We start from the raw sequence: 14,823 nt of genomic DNA on the forward strand, positions 1-14,823 counted from the left end.
TGCTCCAAATTTCAATTTTACAGAAAGGAAAGGAACTTTGATACAAAGACCTTGGGCAGCATTGGTGGCAAATGGATGGCTGCGCGGAACCATGAAAGAAATGACAGAAAGTTATGGGAGTCATTACTACGCACCCAGCATCAAGAACGTGCATTTTGGATGCATTTTCAAAAGGAAAGAGAACGGAAAAATCTGTAGATTGAAGGTGATTGAGATAAACAAAATATTCCGTTTTTCTAAAAGCTACTGTAAAGAGTCTCTGGTTTAGAAGAAGAACCCTTACCAATGATCAAGAGAGATGCGACAGATTTCTATCATCAAAGCATTATGGTTGTCAAGATGAATCATCACTTTGATGTCTTCAACAAGTAGGATTCTTTTGATCTATAATCATCAAAAATGAGATAGCCCCATTTCATGGGATTTTTCAAGGCAAACGTCTGACAGATTAAGCGGGGTCCTCATCCCGGTTGGAGGACATATCTCTTCCTTCATCATGATGCCAGCCTAGCTTTCGGCCCAAAATCCAAGGTAAGCATGGCAAAAGTCTGGAGATGCCGGGGATTGAACCCGGGGCCTCATACATGCAAAGCATGCGCTCTACCACTGAGCTACATCCCCACTTCTGCAAGGTTTGACTGTATGATTGGAAACCCTGCATTGAACCGACGGCCACATCACCCCATTCGACTCTGCAGTATACAATGTCAGTCAGGAAAATCCTTCAGCCTTGTACCTGGATGATCTTCATGGTCTTATGTACAGATGCCTATATACAGCCTTCTTAGCGCAGTAGGCAGTGCGTCAGTCTCATAATCTGAAGGTCCTGAGTTCGATCCTCAGAGAGGGCATTTATTTCCTTCTTTTGGAATGCAAAATTCTCCGATTTTCTTGAAATGCGCAAACTATGCCTAGTTCAAAGATTTTTCCAAAGCAAATGTCTGACTATTTAAGTGGGGCTCTCACCCCAACTGCATGACAAACTTCTTCTTTCTGCATGATGGCAGGCTAGCCTTCTGGAAAAAAGCCAAGATAAGGAACAGAGGCTCCTGGAGATGCCGGGGATTGAACCCGGGACCTCATACATGCGAAGCATGCGCTCTACCACTGAGCTACATCCCCACTTTTGCCCTCGAGCTGTTTGATGGATGCAAGGAATCCCTGAAACCCAGGGACTGCAAAGTCTCGATCATAATCAATGGAAGGTATTGTTTGAATAAAAGTGAAATATATGGAAATCGAAGCAAAAAATCATTCGAGCCGGATTTGAACCAGCGACCTAAGGATGTCTGACTTTATGCTACAGTCCTCCGCTCTACCAACTGAGCTATCGAAGGAGTGGCTGAAGTATCTTTCAGCGCTGTAATTATCTCTCGCTCAAGAAAGGTTGTGGGGGTGGGGATCAGGAGCAGATCGATGAAAATCATGAACATTACCTGCAGCTCCCTCTCAAAGTCACCAGTTCTTAGAGCACACTGTAAGGTACATCTTATCACCCCAAAGGAGGATTTCAGACCAAAGTTCATGTTCTGTCTTGGCTTGGGGATAAGCAGGGGTGCTCCAAATTTCAATTTTACAGAAAGGAAAGGAACTTTGATACAAAGACCTTGGGCAGCATTGGTGGCAAATGGATGGCTGCGCGGAACCATGAAAGAAATGACAGAAAGTTATGGGAGTCATTACTACGCACCCAGCATCAAGAAAGTGCATTTTGGATGCATTTTCAAAAGGAAAGAGAACGGAAAAATCTGTAGATTGAAGGTGATTGAGATAAACAAAATATTCCGTTTTTCTAAAAGCTACTGTAAAGAGTCTCTGGTTTAGAAGAAGAACCCTTACCAATGATCAAGAGAGATGCGACAGATTTCTATCATCAAAGCATTATGGTTGTCAAGATGAATCATCACTTTGATGTCTTCAACAAGTAGGATTCTTTTGATCTATAATCATCAAAAATGAGATAGCCCCATTTCATGGGATTTTTCAAGGCAAACGTCTGACAGATTAAGCGGGGTCCTCATCCCGGTTGGAGGACATATCTCTTCCTTCATCATGATGCCAGCCTAGCTTTCGGCCCAAAATCCAAGGTAAGCATGGCAAAAGTCTGGAGTTGCCGGGGATTGAACCCGGGGCCTCATACATGCAAAGCATGCGCTCTACCACTGAGCTACATCCCCACTTCTGCAAGGTTTGACTGTATGATTGGAAACCCTGCATTGAACCGACGGCCACATCACCCCATTCGACTCTGCAGTATACAATGTCAGTCAGGAAAATCCTTCAGCCTTGTACCTGGATGATCTTCATGGTCTTATGTACAGATGCCTATATACAGCCTTCTTAGCGCAGTAGGCAGCGCGTCAGTCTCATAATCTGAAGGTCCTGAGTTCGATCCTCAGAGAGGGCATTTATTTCCTTCTTTTGGAATGCAAAATTCTCCGATTTTCTTGAAATGCGCAAACTATGCCTAGTTCAAAGATTTTTCCAAAGCAAATGTCTGACTATTTAAGTGGGGCTCTCACCCCAACTGCATGACAAACTTCTTCTTTCTGCATGATGGCAGGCTAGCCTTCTGGAAAAAAGCCAAGATAAGGAACAGAGGCTCCTGGAGATGCCGGGGATTGAACCCGGGACCTCATACATGCGAAGCATGCGCTCTACCACTGAGCTACATCCCCACTTTTGCACTCGAGCTGTTTGATGGATGCAAGGAATCCCTGAAACCCAGGGACTGCAAAGTCTCGATCATAATCAATGGAAGGTATTGTTTGAATAAAAGTGAAATATATGGAAATCGAAGCACAAAATCCTTCGAGCCGGATTTGAACCAGCGACCTAAGGATGTCTGACTTTATGCTACAGTCCTCCGCTCTACCAACTGAGCTATCGAAGGAGTGGCTGAAGTATCTTTCAGCGCTGTAATTATCTCTCGCTCAAGAAAGGTTGTGGGGGTGGGGATCAGGAGCAGATCGATGAAAATCATGAACATTACCTGCAGCTCCCTCTCAAAGTCACCAGTTCTTAGAGCACACTGTAAGGTACGTCTTATTACCCCAAAGGAGGATTTCAGACCAAAGTTCATGTTCTGTCTTGGCTTGGGGATAAGCAGGGGTGCTCCAAATTTCAATTTTACAGAAAGGAAAGGAACTTTGATACAAAGACCTTGGGCAGCATTGGTGGCAAATGGATGGCTGCGCGGAACCATGAAAGAAATGACAGAAAGTTATGGGAGTCATTACTACGCACCCAGCATCAAGAACGTGCATTTTGGATGCATTTTCAAAAGGAAAGAGAACGGAAAAATCTGTAGATTGAAGGTGATTGAGATAAACAAAATATTCAGTTTTTCTAAAAGCTACTGTAAAGAGTCTCTGGTTTAGAAGAAGAACCCTTACCAATGATCAAGAGAGATGCGACAGATTTCTATCATCAAAGCATTATGGTTGTCAAGATGAATCATCACTTTGATGTCTTCAACAAGTAGGATTCTTTTGATCTATAATCATCAAAAATGAGATAGCCCCATTTCATGGGATTTTTCAAGGCAAACGTCTGACAGATTAAGCGGGGTCCTCATCCCGGTTGGAGGACATATCTCTTCCTTCATCATGATGCCAGCCTAGCTTTCGGCCCAAAATCCAAGGTAAGCATGGCAAAAGTCTGGAGATGCCGGGGATTGAACCCGGGGCCTCATACATGCAAAGCATGCGCTCTACCACTGAGCTACATCCCCACTTCTGCAAGGTTTGACTGTATGATTGGAAACCCTGCATTGAACCGACGGCCACATCACCCCATTCGACTCTGCAGTATACAATGTCAGTCAGGAAAATCCTTCAGCCTTGTACCTGGATGATCTTCATGGTCTTATGTACAGATGCCTATATACAGTCTTCTTAGCGCAGTAGGCAGCGCGTCAGTCTCATAATCTGAAGGTCCTGAGTTCGATCCTCAGAGAGGGCATTTATTTCCTTCTTTTGGAATGCAAAATTCTCCGATTTTCTTGAAATGCGCAAACTATGCCTAGTTCAAAGATTTTTCCAAAGCAAATGTCTGACTATTTAAGTGGGGCTCTCACCCCAACTGCATGACAAACTTCTTCTTTCTGCATGATGGCAGGCTAGCCTTCTGGAAAAAAGCCAAGATAAGGAACAGAGGCTCCTGGAGATGCCGGGGATTGAACCCGGGACCTCATACATGCGAAGCATGCGCTCTACCACTGAGCTACATCCCCACTTTTGCCCTCGAGCTGTTTGATGGATGCAAGGAATCCCTGAAACCCAGGGACTGCAAAGTCTCGATCATAATCAATGGAAGGTATTGTTTGAATAAAAGTGAAATATATGGAAATCGAAGCAAAAAATCATTCGAGCCGGATTTGAACCAGCGACCTAAGGATGTCTGACTTTATGCTACAGTCCTCCGCTCTACCAACTGAGCTATCGAAGGAGTGGCTGAAGTATCTTTCAGCGCTGTAATTATCTCTCGCTCAAGAAAGGTTGTGGGGGTGGGGATCAGGAGCAGATCGATGAAAATCATGAACATTACCTGCAGCTCCCTCTCAAAGTCACCAGTTCTTAGAGCACACTGTAAGGTACATCTTATCACCCCAAAGGAGGATTTCAGACCAAAGTTCATGTTCTGTCTTGGCTTGGGGATAAGCAGGGGTGCTCCAAATTTCAATTTTACAGAAAGGAAAGGAACTTTGATACAAAGACCTTGGGCAGCATTGGTGGCAAATGGATGGCTGCGCGGAACCATGAAAGAAATGACAGAAAGTTATGGGAGTCATTACTACGCACCCAGCATCAAGAAAGTGCATTTTGGATGCATTTTCAAAAGGAAAGAGAACGGAAAAATCTGTAGATTGAAGGTGATTGAGATAAACAAAATATTCCGTTTTTCTAAAAGCTACTGTAAAGAGTCTCTGGTTTAGAAGAAGAACCCTTACCAATGATCAAGAGAGATGCGACAGATTTCTATCATCAAAGCATTATGGTTGTCAAGATGAATCATCACTTTGATGTCTTCAACAAGTAGGATTCTTTTGATCTATAATCATCAAAAATGAGATAGCCCCATTTCATGGGATTTTTCAAGGCAAACGTCTGACAGATTAAGCGGGGTCCTCATCCCGGTTGGAGGACATATCTCTTCCTTCATCATGATGCCAGCCTAGCTTTCGGCCCAAAATCCAAGGTAAGCATGGCAAAAGTCTGGAGTTGCCGGGGATTGAACCCGGGGCCTCATACATGCAAAGCATGCGCTCTACCACTGAGCTACATCCCCACTTCTGCAAGGTTTGACTGTATGATTGGAAACCCTGCATTGAACCGACGGCCACATCACCCCATTTGACTCTGCAGTATACAATGTCAGTCAGGAAAATCCTTCAGCCTTGTACCTGGATGATCTTCATGGTCTTATGTACAGATGCCTATATACAGCCTTCTTAGCGCAGTAGGCAGCGCGTCAGTCTCATAATCTGAAGGTCCTGAGTTCGATCCTCAGAGAGGGCATTTATTTCCTTCTTTTGGAATGCAAAATTCTCCGATTTTCTTGAAATGCGCAAACTATGCCTAGTTCAAAGATTTTTCCAAAGCAAATGTCTGACTATTTAAGTGGGGCTCTCACCCCAACTGCATGACAAACTTCTTCTTTCTGCATGATGGCAGGCTAGCCTTCTGGAAAAAAGCCAAGATAAGGAACAGAGGCTCCTGGAGATGCCGGGGATTGAACCCGGGACCTCATACATGCGAAGCATGCGCTCTACCACTGAGCTACATCCCCACTTTTGCCCTCGAGCTGTTTGATGGATGCAAGGAATCCCTGAAACCCAGGGACTGCAAAGTCTCGATCATAATCAATGGAAGGTATTGTTTGAATAAAAGTGAAATATATGGAAATCGAAGCAAAAAATCCTTCGAGCCGGATTTGAACCAGCGACCTAAGGATGTCTGACTTTATGCTACAGTCCTCCGCTCTACCAACTGAGCTATCGAAGGAGTGGCTGAAGTATCTTTCAGCGCTGTAATTATCTCTCGCTCAAGAAAGGTTGTGGGGGAGGGGATCAGGAGCAGATCGATGAAAATCATGAACATTACCTGCAGCTCCCTCTTAAAGTCACCAGTTCTTAGAGCACACTGTAAGGTACGTCTTATCACCCCAAAGGAGGATTTCAGACCAAAGTTCATGTTCTGTCTTGGCTTGGGGATAAGCAGGGGTGCTCCAAATTTCAATTTTACAGAAAGGAAAGGAACTTTGATACAAAGACCTTGGGCAGCATTGGTGGCAAATGGATGGCTGCGCGGAACCATGAAAGAAATGACAGAAAGTTATGGGAGTCATTACTACGCACCCAGCATCAAGAAAGTGCATTTTGGATGCATTTTCAAAAGGAAAGAGAACGGAAAAATCTGTAGATTGAAGGTGATTGAGATAAACAAAATATTCCGTTTTTCTAAAAGCTACTGTAAAGAGTCTCTGGTTTAGAAGAAGAACCCTTACCAATGATCAAGAGAGATGCGACAGATTTCTATCATCAAAGCATTATGGTTGTCAAGATGAATCATCACTTTGATGTCTTCAACAAGTAGGATTCTTTTGATCTATAATCATCAAAAATGAGATAGCCCCATTTCATGGGATTTTTCAAGGCAAACGTCTGACAGATCAAGCGGGGTCCTCATCCCGGTTGGAGGACATATCTCTTCCTTCATCATGATGCCAGCCTAGCTTTCGGCCCAAAATCCAAGGTAAGCATGGCAAAAGTCTGGAGATGCCGGGGATTGAACCCGGGGCCTCATACATGCAAAGCATGCGCTCTACCACTGAGCTACATCCCCACTTCTGCAAGGTTTGACTGTATGATTGGAAACCCTGCATTGAACCGACGGCCACATCACCCCATTTGACTCTGCAGTATACAATGTCAGTCAGGAAAATCCTTCAGCCTTGTACCTGGATGATCTTCATGGTCTTATGTACAGATGCCTATATACAGCCTTCTTAGCGCAGTAGGCAGCGCGTCAGTCTCATAATCTGAAGGTCCTGAGTTCGATCCTCAGAGAGGGCATTTATTTCCTTCTTTTGGAATGCAAAATTCTCCGATTTTCTTGAAATGCGCAAACTATGCCTAGTTCAAAGATTTTTCCAAAGCAAATGTCTGACTATTTAAGTGGGGCTCTCACCCCAACTGCATGACAAACTTCTTCTTTCTGCATGATGGCAGGCTAGCCTTCTGGAAAAAAGCCAAGATAAGGAACAGAGGCTCCTGGAGATGCCGGGGATTGAACCCGGGACCTCATACATGCGAAGCATGCGCTCTACCACTGAGCTACATCCCCACTTTTACACTCGAGCTGTTTGATGGATGCAAGGAATCCCTGAAACCCAGGGACTGCAAAGTCTCGATCATAATCAATGGAAGGTATTGTTTGAATAAAAGTGAAAGATATGGAAATCGAAGCAAAAAATCCTTCGAGCCGGATTTGAACCAGCAACCTAAGGATGTCTGACTTTATGCTACAGTCCTCCGCTCTACCAACTGAGCTATCGAAGGAGTGGCTGAAGTATCTTTCAGCGCTGTAATTATCTCTCGCTCAAGAAAGGTTGTGGGGGTGGGGATCAGGAGCAGATCGATGAAAATCATGAACATTACCTGCAGCTCCCTCTCAAAGTCACCAGTTCTTAGAGCACACTGTAAGGTACGTCTTATCACCCCAAAGGAGGATTTCAGACCAAAGTTCATGTTCTGTCTTGGCTTGGGGATAAGCAGGGGTGCTCCAAATTTCAATTTTACAGAAAGGAAAGGAACTTTGATACAAAGACCTTGGGCAGCATTGGTGGCAAATGGATGGCTGCGCGGAACCATGAAAGAAATGACAGAAAGTTATGGGAGTCATTACTACGCACCCAGCATCAAGAACGTGCATTTTGGATGCATTTTCAAAAGGAAAGAGAACGGAAAAATCTGTAGATTGAAGGTGATTGAGATAAACAAAATATTCCGTTTTTCTAAAAGCTACTGTAAAGAGTCTCTGGTTTAGAAGAAGAACCCTTACCAATGATCAAGAGAGATGCGACAGATTTCTATCATCAAAGCATTATGGTTGTCAAGATGAATCATCACTTTGATGTCTTCAACAAGTAGGATTCTTTTGATCTATAATCATCAAAAATGAGATAGCCCCATTTCATGGGATTTTTCAAGGCAAACGTCTGACAGATTAAGCGGGGTCCTCATCCCGGTTGGAGGACATATCTCTTCCTTCATCATGATGCCAGCCTAGCTTTCGGCCCAAAATCCAAGGTAAGCATGGCAAAAGTCTGGAGATGCCGGGGATTGAACCCGGGGCCTCATACATGCAAAGCATGCGCTCTACCACTGAGCTACATCCCCACTTCTGCAAGGTTTGACTGTATGATTGGAAACCCTGCATTGAACCGACGGCCACATCACCCCATTCGACTCTGCAGTATACAATGTCAGTCAGGAAAATCCTTCAGCCTTGTACCTGGATGATCTTCATGGTCTTATGTACAGATGCCTATATACAGCCTTCTTAGCGCAGTAGGCAGTGCGTCAGTCTCATAATCTGAAGGTCCTGAGTTCGATCCTCAGAGAGGGCATTTATTTCCTTCTTTTGGAATGCAAAATTCTCCGATTTTCTTGAAATGCGCAAACTATGCCTAGTTCAAAGATTTTTCCAAAGCAAATGTCTGACTATTTAAGTGGGGCTCTCACCCCAACTGCATGACAAACTTCTTCTTTCTGCATGATGGCAGGCTAGCCTTCTGGAAAAAAGCCAAGATAAGGAACAGAGGCTCCTGGAGATGCCGGGGATTGAACCCGGGACCTCATACATGCGAAGCATGCGCTCTACCACTGAGCTACATCCCCACTTTTGCACTCGAGCTGTTTGATGGATGCAAGGAATCCCTGAAACCCAGGGACTGCAAAGTCTCGATCATAATCAATGGAAGGTATTGTTTGAATAAAAGTGAAAGATATGGAAATCGAAGCAAAAAATCCTTCGAGCCGGATTTGAACCAGCGACCTAAGGATGTCTGACTTTATGCTACAGTCCTCCGCTCTACCAACTGAGCTATCGAAGGAGTGGCTGAAGTATCTTTCAGCGCTGTAATTATCTCTCGCTCAAGAAAGGTTGTGGGGGTGGGGATCAGGAGCAGATCGATGAAAATCATGAACATTACCTGCAGCTCCCTCTCAAAGTCACCAGTTCTTAGAGCACACTGTAAGGTACGTCTTATCACCCCAAAGGAGGATTTCAGACCAAAGTTCATGTTCTGTCTTGGCTTGGGGATAAGCAGGGGTGCTCCAAATTTCAATTTTACAGAAAGGAAAGGAACTTTGATACAAAGACCTTGGGCAGCATTGGTGGCAAATGGATGGCTGCGCGGAACCATGAAAGAAATGACAGAAAGTTATGGGAGTCATTACTACGCACCCAGCATCAAGAACGTGCATTTTGGATGCATTTTCAAAAGGAAAGAGAACGGAAAAATCTGTAGATTGAAGGTGATTGAGATAAACAAAATATTCCGTTTTTCTAAAAGCTACTGTAAAGAGTCTCTGGTTTAGAAGAAGAACCCTTACCAATGATCAAGAGAGATGCGACAGATTTCTATCATCAAAGCATTATGGTTGTCAAGATGAATCATCACTTTGATGTCTTCAACAAGTAGGATTCTTTTGATCTATAATCATCAAAAATGAGATAGCCCCATTTCATGGGATTTTTCAAGGCAAACGTCTGACAGATTAAGCGGGGTCCTCATCCCGGTTGGAGGACATATCTCTTCCTTCATCATGATGCCAGCCTAGCTTTCGGCCCAAAATCCAAGGTAAGCATGGCAAAAGTCTGGAGATGCCGGGGATTGAACCCGGGGCCTCATACATGCAAAGCATGCGCTCTACCACTGAGCTACATCCCCACTTCTGCAAGGTTTGACTGTATGATTGGAAACCCTGCATTGAACCGACGGCCACATCACCCCATTCGACTCTGCAGTATACAATGTCAGTCAGGAAAATCCTTCAGCCTTGTACCTGGATGATCTTCATGGTCTTATGTACAGATGCCTATATACAGTCTTCTTAGCGCAGTAGGCAGCGCGTCAGTCTCATAATCTGAAGGTCCTGAGTTCGATCCTCAGAGAGGGCATTTATTTCCTTCTTTTGGAATGCAAAATTCTCCGATTTTCTTGAAATGCGCAAACTATGCCTAGTTCAAAGATTTTTCCAAAGCAAATGTCTGACTATTTAAGTGGGGCTCTCACCCCAACTGCATGACAAACTTCTTCTTTCTGCATGATGGCAGGCTAGCCTTCTGGAAAAAAGCCAAGATAAGGAACAGAGGCTCCTGGAGATGCCGGGGATTGAACCCGGGACCTCATACATGCGAAGCATGCGCTCTACCACTGAGCTACATCCCCACTTTTGCCCTCGAGCTGTTTGATGGATGCAAGGAATCCCTGAAACCCAGGGACTGCAAAGTCTCGATCATAATCAATGGAAGGTATTGTTTGAATAAAAGTGAAATATATGGAAATCGAAGCAAAAAATCCTTCGAGCCGGATTTGAACCAGCGACCTAAGGATGTCTGACTTTATGCTACAGTCCTCCGCTCTACCAACTGAGCTATCGAAGGAGTGGCTGAAGTATCTTTCAGCGCTGTAATTATCTCTCGCTCAAGAAAGGTTGTGGGGGTGGGGATCAGGAGCAGATCGATGAAAATCATGAACATTACCTGCAGCTCCCTCTCAAAGTCACCAGTTCTTAGAGCACACTGTAAGGTACGTCTTATCACCCCAAAGGAGGATTTCAGACCAAAGTTCATGTTCTGTCTTGGCTTGGGGATAAGCAGGGGTGCTCCAAATTTCAATTTTACAGAAAGGAAAGGAACTTTGATACAAAGACCTTGGGCAGCATTGGTGGCAAATGGATGGCTGCGCGGAACCATGAAAGAAATGACAGAAAGTTATGGGAGTCATTACTACGCACCCAGCATCAAGAAAGTGCATTTTGGATGCATTTTCAAAAGGAAAGAGAACGGAAAAATCTGTAGATTGAAGGTGATTGAGATAAACAAAATATTCCGTTTTTCTAAAAGCTACTGTAAAGAGTCTCTGGTTTAGAAGAAGAACCCTTACCAATGATCAAGAGAGATGCGACAGATTTCTATCATCAAAGCATTATGGTTGTCAAGATGAATCATCACTTTGATGTCTTCAACAAGTAGGATTCTTTTGATCTATAATCATCAAAAATGAGATAGCCCCATTTCATGGGATTTTTCAAGGCAAACGTCTGACAGATCAAGCGGGGTCCTCATCCCGGTTGGAGGACATATCTCTTCCTTCATCATGATGCCAGCCTAGCTTTCGGCCCAAAATCCAAGGTAAGCATGGCAAAAGTCTGGAGATGCCGGGGATTGAACCCGGGGCCTCATACATGCAAAGCATGCGCTCTACCACTGAGCTACATCCCCACTTCTGCAAGGTTTGACTGTATGATTGGAAACCCTGCATTGAACCGACGGCCACATCACCCCATTTGACTCTGCAGTATACAATGTCAGTCAGGAAAATCCTTCAGCCTTGTACCTGGATGATCTTCATGGTCTTATGTACAGATGCCTATATACAGCCTTCTTAGCGCAGTAGGCAGCGCGTCAGTCTCATAATCTGAAGGTCCTGAGTTCGATCCTCAGAGAGGGCATTTATTTCCTTCTTTTGGAATGCAAAATTCTCCGATTTTCTTGAAATGCGCAAACTATGCCTAGTTCAAAGATTTTTCCAAAGCAAATGTCTGACTATTTAAGTGGGGCTCTCACCCCAACTGCATGACAAACTTCTTCTTTCTGCATGATGGCAGGCTAGCCTTCTGGAAAAAAGCCAAGATAAGGAACAGAGGCTCCTGGAGATGCCGGGGATTGAACCCGGGACCTCATACATGCGAAGCATGCGCTCTACCACTGAGCTACATCCCCACTTTTACACTCGAGCTGTTTGATGGATGCAAGGAATCCCTGAAACCCAGGGACTGCAAAGTCTCGATCATAATCAATGGAAGGTATTGTTTGAATAAAAGTGAAAGATATGGAAATCGAAGCAAAAAATCCTTCGAGCCGGATTTGAACCAGCAACCTAAGGATGTCTGACTTTATGCTACAGTCCTCCGCTCTACCAACTGAGCTATCGAAGGAGTGGCTGAAGTATCTTTCAGCGCTGTAATTATCTCTCGCTCAAGAAAGGTTGTGGGGGTGGGGATCAGGAGCAGATCGATGAAAATCATGAACATTACCTGCAGCTCCCTCTCAAAGTCACCAGTTCTTAGAGCACACTGTAAGGTACGTCTTATCACCCCAAAGGAGGATTTCAGACCAAAGTTCATGTTCTGTCTTGGCTTGGGGATAAGCAGGGGTGCTCCAAATTTCAATTTTACAGAAAGGAAAGGAACTTTGATACAAAGACCTTGGGCAGCATTGGTGGCAAATGGATGGCTGCGCGGAACCATGAAAGAAATGACAGAAAGTTATGGGAGTCATTACTACGCACCCAGCATCAAGAACGTGCATTTTGGATGCATTTTCAAAAGGAAAGAGAACGGAAAAATCTGTAGATTGAAGGTGATTGAGATAAACAAAATATTCCGTTTTTCTAAAAGCTACTGTAAAGAGTCTCTGGTTTAGAAGAAGAACCCTTACCAATGATCAAGAGAGATGCGACAGATTTCTATCATCAAAGCATTATGGTTGTCAAGATGAATCATCACTTTGATGTCTTCAACAAGTAGGATTCTTTTGATCTATAATCATCAAAAATGAGATAGCCCCATTTCATGGGATTTTTCAAGGCAAACGTCTGACAGATCAAGCGGGGTCCTCATCCCGGTTGGAGGACATATCTCTTCCTTCATCATGATGCCAGCCTAGCTTTCGGCCCAAAATCCAAGGTAAGCATGGCAAAAGTCTGGAGATGCCGGGGATTGAACCCGGGGCCTCATACATGCAAAGCATGCGCTCTACCACTGAGCTACATCCCCACTTCTGCAAGGTTTGACTGTATGATTGGAAACCCTGCATTGAACCGACGGCCACATCACCCCATTCGACTCTGCAGTATACAATGTCAGTCAGGAAAATCCTTCAGCCTTGTACCTGGATGATCTTCATGGTCTTATGTACAGATGCCTATATACAGCCTTCTTAGCGCAGTAGGCAGTGCGTCAGTCTCATAATCTGAAGGTCCTGAGTTCGATCCTCAGAGAGGGCATTTATTTCCTTCTTTTGGAATGCAAAATTCTCCGATTTTCTTGAAATGCGCAAACTATGCCTAGTTCAAAGATTTTTCCAAAGCAAATGTCTGACTATTTAAGTGGGGCTCTCACCCCAACTGCATGACAAACTTCTTCTTTCTGCATGATGGCAGGCTAGCCTTCTGGAAAAAAGCCAAGATAAGGAACAGAGGCTCCTGGAGATGCCGGGGATTGAACCCGGGACCTCATACATGCGAAGCATGCGCTCTACCACTGAGCTACATCCCCACTTTTGCACTCGAGCTGTTTGATGGATGCAAGGAATCCCTGAAACCCAGGGACTGCAAAGTCTCGATCATAATCAATGGAAGGTATTGTTTGAATAAAAGTGAAAGATATGGAAATCGAAGCAAAAAATCCTTCGAGCCGGATTTGAACCAGCGACCTAAGGATGTCTGACTTTATGCTACAGTCCTCCGCTCTACCAACTGAGCTATCGAAGGAGTGGCTGAAGTATCTTTCAGCGCTGTAATTATCTCTCGCTCAAGAAAGGTTGTGGGGGTGGGGATCAGGAGCAGATCGATGAAAATCATGAACATTACCTGCAGCTCCCTCTCAAAGTCACCAGTTCTTAGAGCACACTGTAAGGTACGTCTTATCACCCCAAAGGAGGATTTCAGACCAAAGTTCATGTTCTGTCTTGGCTTGGGGATAAGCAGGGGTGCTCCAAATTTCAATTTTACAGAAAGGAAAGGAACTTTGATACAAAGACCTTGGGCAGCATTGGTGGCAAATGGATGGCTGCGCGGAACCATGAAAGAAATGACAGAAAGTTATGGGAGTCATTACTACGCACCCAGCATCAAGAACGTGCATTTTGGATGCATTTTCAAAAGGAAAGAGAACGGAAAAATCTGTAGATTGAAGGTGATTGAGATAAACAAAATATTCCGTTTTTCTAAAAGCTACTGTAAAGAGTCTCTGGTTTAGAAGAAGAACCCTTACCAATGATCAAGAGAGATGCGACAGATTTCTATCATCAAAGCATTATGGTTGTCAAGATGAATCATCACTTTGATGTCTTCAACAAGTAGGATTCTTTTGATCTATAATCATCAAAAATGAGATAGCCCCATTTCATGGGATTTTTCAAGGCAAACGTCTGACAGATTAAGCGGGGTCCTCATCCCGGTTGGAGGACATATCTCTTCCTTCATCATGATGCCAGCCTAGCTTTCGGCCCAAAATCCAAGGTAAGCATGGCAAAAGTCTGGAGATGCCGGGGATTGAACCCGGGGCCTCATACATGCAAAGCATGCGCTCTACCACTGAGCTACATCCCCACTTCTGCAAGCTTTGACTGTATGATTGGAAACCCTGCATTGAACCGACGGCCACATCACCCCATTCGACTCTGCAGTATACAATGTCAGTCAGGAAAATCCTTCAGCCTTGTACCTGGATGATCTTCATGGTCTTATGTACAGATGCCTATATACAGCCTTCTTAGCGCAGTAGGCAGTGCGTCAGTCTCATAATCT

The 14,823-nt window shown here is 44.3% G+C and overlaps 26 non-coding genes across 26 annotated transcripts; 4 read left to right on the forward strand and 22 right to left on the reverse strand.

Annotated features, from left to right (window-relative positions):
* Positions 1-549: 549 nt before the first annotated feature.
* TRNAA-UGC (transfer RNA alanine (anticodon UGC)) lies at positions 550-621 on the reverse strand. Its single transcript has one exon. It is a non-coding gene; the product is annotated as a tRNA-Ala (tRNA).
* Positions 622-1,050: 429 nt separating this feature from the next.
* TRNAA-CGC (transfer RNA alanine (anticodon CGC)) lies at positions 1,051-1,122 on the reverse strand. The gene has a single exon. It is a non-coding gene; the product is annotated as a tRNA-Ala (tRNA).
* Positions 1,123-2,334: 1,212 nt separating this feature from the next.
* TRNAM-CAU (transfer RNA methionine (anticodon CAU)) lies at positions 2,335-2,407 on the forward strand. The gene has a single exon. It is a non-coding gene; the product is annotated as a tRNA-Met (tRNA).
* A 199-nt stretch (positions 2,408-2,606) lies between these two features.
* On the reverse strand, positions 2,607-2,678 carry TRNAA-CGC (transfer RNA alanine (anticodon CGC)). Its single transcript has one exon. It is a non-coding gene; the product is annotated as a tRNA-Ala (tRNA).
* Positions 2,679-2,807: 129 nt separating this feature from the next.
* On the reverse strand, positions 2,808-2,893 carry TRNAY-GUA (transfer RNA tyrosine (anticodon GUA)). The gene is given in 2 exon segments: positions 2,808-2,843; positions 2,857-2,893. It is a non-coding gene; the product is annotated as a tRNA-Tyr (tRNA).
* Positions 2,894-3,661: 768 nt separating this feature from the next.
* Positions 3,662-3,733, reverse strand: TRNAA-UGC (transfer RNA alanine (anticodon UGC)). Its single transcript has one exon. It is a non-coding gene; the product is annotated as a tRNA-Ala (tRNA).
* A 429-nt stretch (positions 3,734-4,162) lies between these two features.
* TRNAA-CGC (transfer RNA alanine (anticodon CGC)) lies at positions 4,163-4,234 on the reverse strand. Its single transcript has one exon. It is a non-coding gene; the product is annotated as a tRNA-Ala (tRNA).
* A 1,212-nt stretch (positions 4,235-5,446) lies between these two features.
* TRNAM-CAU (transfer RNA methionine (anticodon CAU)) lies at positions 5,447-5,519 on the forward strand. The gene has a single exon. It is a non-coding gene; the product is annotated as a tRNA-Met (tRNA).
* Positions 5,520-5,718: 199 nt separating this feature from the next.
* TRNAA-CGC (transfer RNA alanine (anticodon CGC)) lies at positions 5,719-5,790 on the reverse strand. Its single transcript has one exon. It is a non-coding gene; the product is annotated as a tRNA-Ala (tRNA).
* Positions 5,791-5,919: 129 nt separating this feature from the next.
* On the reverse strand, positions 5,920-6,005 carry TRNAY-GUA (transfer RNA tyrosine (anticodon GUA)). Its single transcript is given in 2 exon segments — positions 5,920-5,955; positions 5,969-6,005. It is a non-coding gene; the product is annotated as a tRNA-Tyr (tRNA).
* Positions 6,006-6,773: 768 nt separating this feature from the next.
* On the reverse strand, positions 6,774-6,845 carry TRNAA-UGC (transfer RNA alanine (anticodon UGC)). The gene has a single exon. It is a non-coding gene; the product is annotated as a tRNA-Ala (tRNA).
* A 157-nt stretch (positions 6,846-7,002) lies between these two features.
* On the forward strand, positions 7,003-7,075 carry TRNAM-CAU (transfer RNA methionine (anticodon CAU)). Its single transcript has one exon. It is a non-coding gene; the product is annotated as a tRNA-Met (tRNA).
* A 199-nt stretch (positions 7,076-7,274) lies between these two features.
* On the reverse strand, positions 7,275-7,346 carry TRNAA-CGC (transfer RNA alanine (anticodon CGC)). Its single transcript has one exon. It is a non-coding gene; the product is annotated as a tRNA-Ala (tRNA).
* A 983-nt stretch (positions 7,347-8,329) lies between these two features.
* TRNAA-UGC (transfer RNA alanine (anticodon UGC)) lies at positions 8,330-8,401 on the reverse strand. Its single transcript has one exon. It is a non-coding gene; the product is annotated as a tRNA-Ala (tRNA).
* Positions 8,402-8,830: 429 nt separating this feature from the next.
* TRNAA-CGC (transfer RNA alanine (anticodon CGC)) lies at positions 8,831-8,902 on the reverse strand. The gene has a single exon. It is a non-coding gene; the product is annotated as a tRNA-Ala (tRNA).
* A 129-nt stretch (positions 8,903-9,031) lies between these two features.
* On the reverse strand, positions 9,032-9,117 carry TRNAY-GUA (transfer RNA tyrosine (anticodon GUA)). The gene is given in 2 exon segments: positions 9,032-9,067; positions 9,081-9,117. It is a non-coding gene; the product is annotated as a tRNA-Tyr (tRNA).
* Positions 9,118-9,885: 768 nt separating this feature from the next.
* Positions 9,886-9,957, reverse strand: TRNAA-UGC (transfer RNA alanine (anticodon UGC)). Its single transcript has one exon. It is a non-coding gene; the product is annotated as a tRNA-Ala (tRNA).
* A 429-nt stretch (positions 9,958-10,386) lies between these two features.
* Positions 10,387-10,458, reverse strand: TRNAA-CGC (transfer RNA alanine (anticodon CGC)). The gene has a single exon. It is a non-coding gene; the product is annotated as a tRNA-Ala (tRNA).
* Positions 10,459-10,587: 129 nt separating this feature from the next.
* Positions 10,588-10,673, reverse strand: TRNAY-GUA (transfer RNA tyrosine (anticodon GUA)). Its single transcript is given in 2 exon segments — positions 10,588-10,623; positions 10,637-10,673. It is a non-coding gene; the product is annotated as a tRNA-Tyr (tRNA).
* Positions 10,674-11,441: 768 nt separating this feature from the next.
* Positions 11,442-11,513, reverse strand: TRNAA-UGC (transfer RNA alanine (anticodon UGC)). Its single transcript has one exon. It is a non-coding gene; the product is annotated as a tRNA-Ala (tRNA).
* A 157-nt stretch (positions 11,514-11,670) lies between these two features.
* Positions 11,671-11,743, forward strand: TRNAM-CAU (transfer RNA methionine (anticodon CAU)). Its single transcript has one exon. It is a non-coding gene; the product is annotated as a tRNA-Met (tRNA).
* Positions 11,744-11,942: 199 nt separating this feature from the next.
* On the reverse strand, positions 11,943-12,014 carry TRNAA-CGC (transfer RNA alanine (anticodon CGC)). The gene has a single exon. It is a non-coding gene; the product is annotated as a tRNA-Ala (tRNA).
* A 983-nt stretch (positions 12,015-12,997) lies between these two features.
* TRNAA-UGC (transfer RNA alanine (anticodon UGC)) lies at positions 12,998-13,069 on the reverse strand. Its single transcript has one exon. It is a non-coding gene; the product is annotated as a tRNA-Ala (tRNA).
* Positions 13,070-13,498: 429 nt separating this feature from the next.
* Positions 13,499-13,570, reverse strand: TRNAA-CGC (transfer RNA alanine (anticodon CGC)). The gene has a single exon. It is a non-coding gene; the product is annotated as a tRNA-Ala (tRNA).
* Positions 13,571-13,699: 129 nt separating this feature from the next.
* TRNAY-GUA (transfer RNA tyrosine (anticodon GUA)) lies at positions 13,700-13,785 on the reverse strand. Its single transcript is given in 2 exon segments — positions 13,700-13,735; positions 13,749-13,785. It is a non-coding gene; the product is annotated as a tRNA-Tyr (tRNA).
* A 768-nt stretch (positions 13,786-14,553) lies between these two features.
* On the reverse strand, positions 14,554-14,625 carry TRNAA-UGC (transfer RNA alanine (anticodon UGC)). Its single transcript has one exon. It is a non-coding gene; the product is annotated as a tRNA-Ala (tRNA).
* Positions 14,626-14,823: the final 198 nt, after the last annotated feature.

The sequence above is a fragment of the Triturus cristatus genome, chromosome 4_1 (genome assembly GCF_964204655.1).
Source record: "Triturus cristatus chromosome 4_1, aTriCri1.1, whole genome shotgun sequence".
NCBI lineage: Eukaryota > Metazoa > Chordata > Amphibia > Caudata > Salamandridae > Triturus > Triturus cristatus.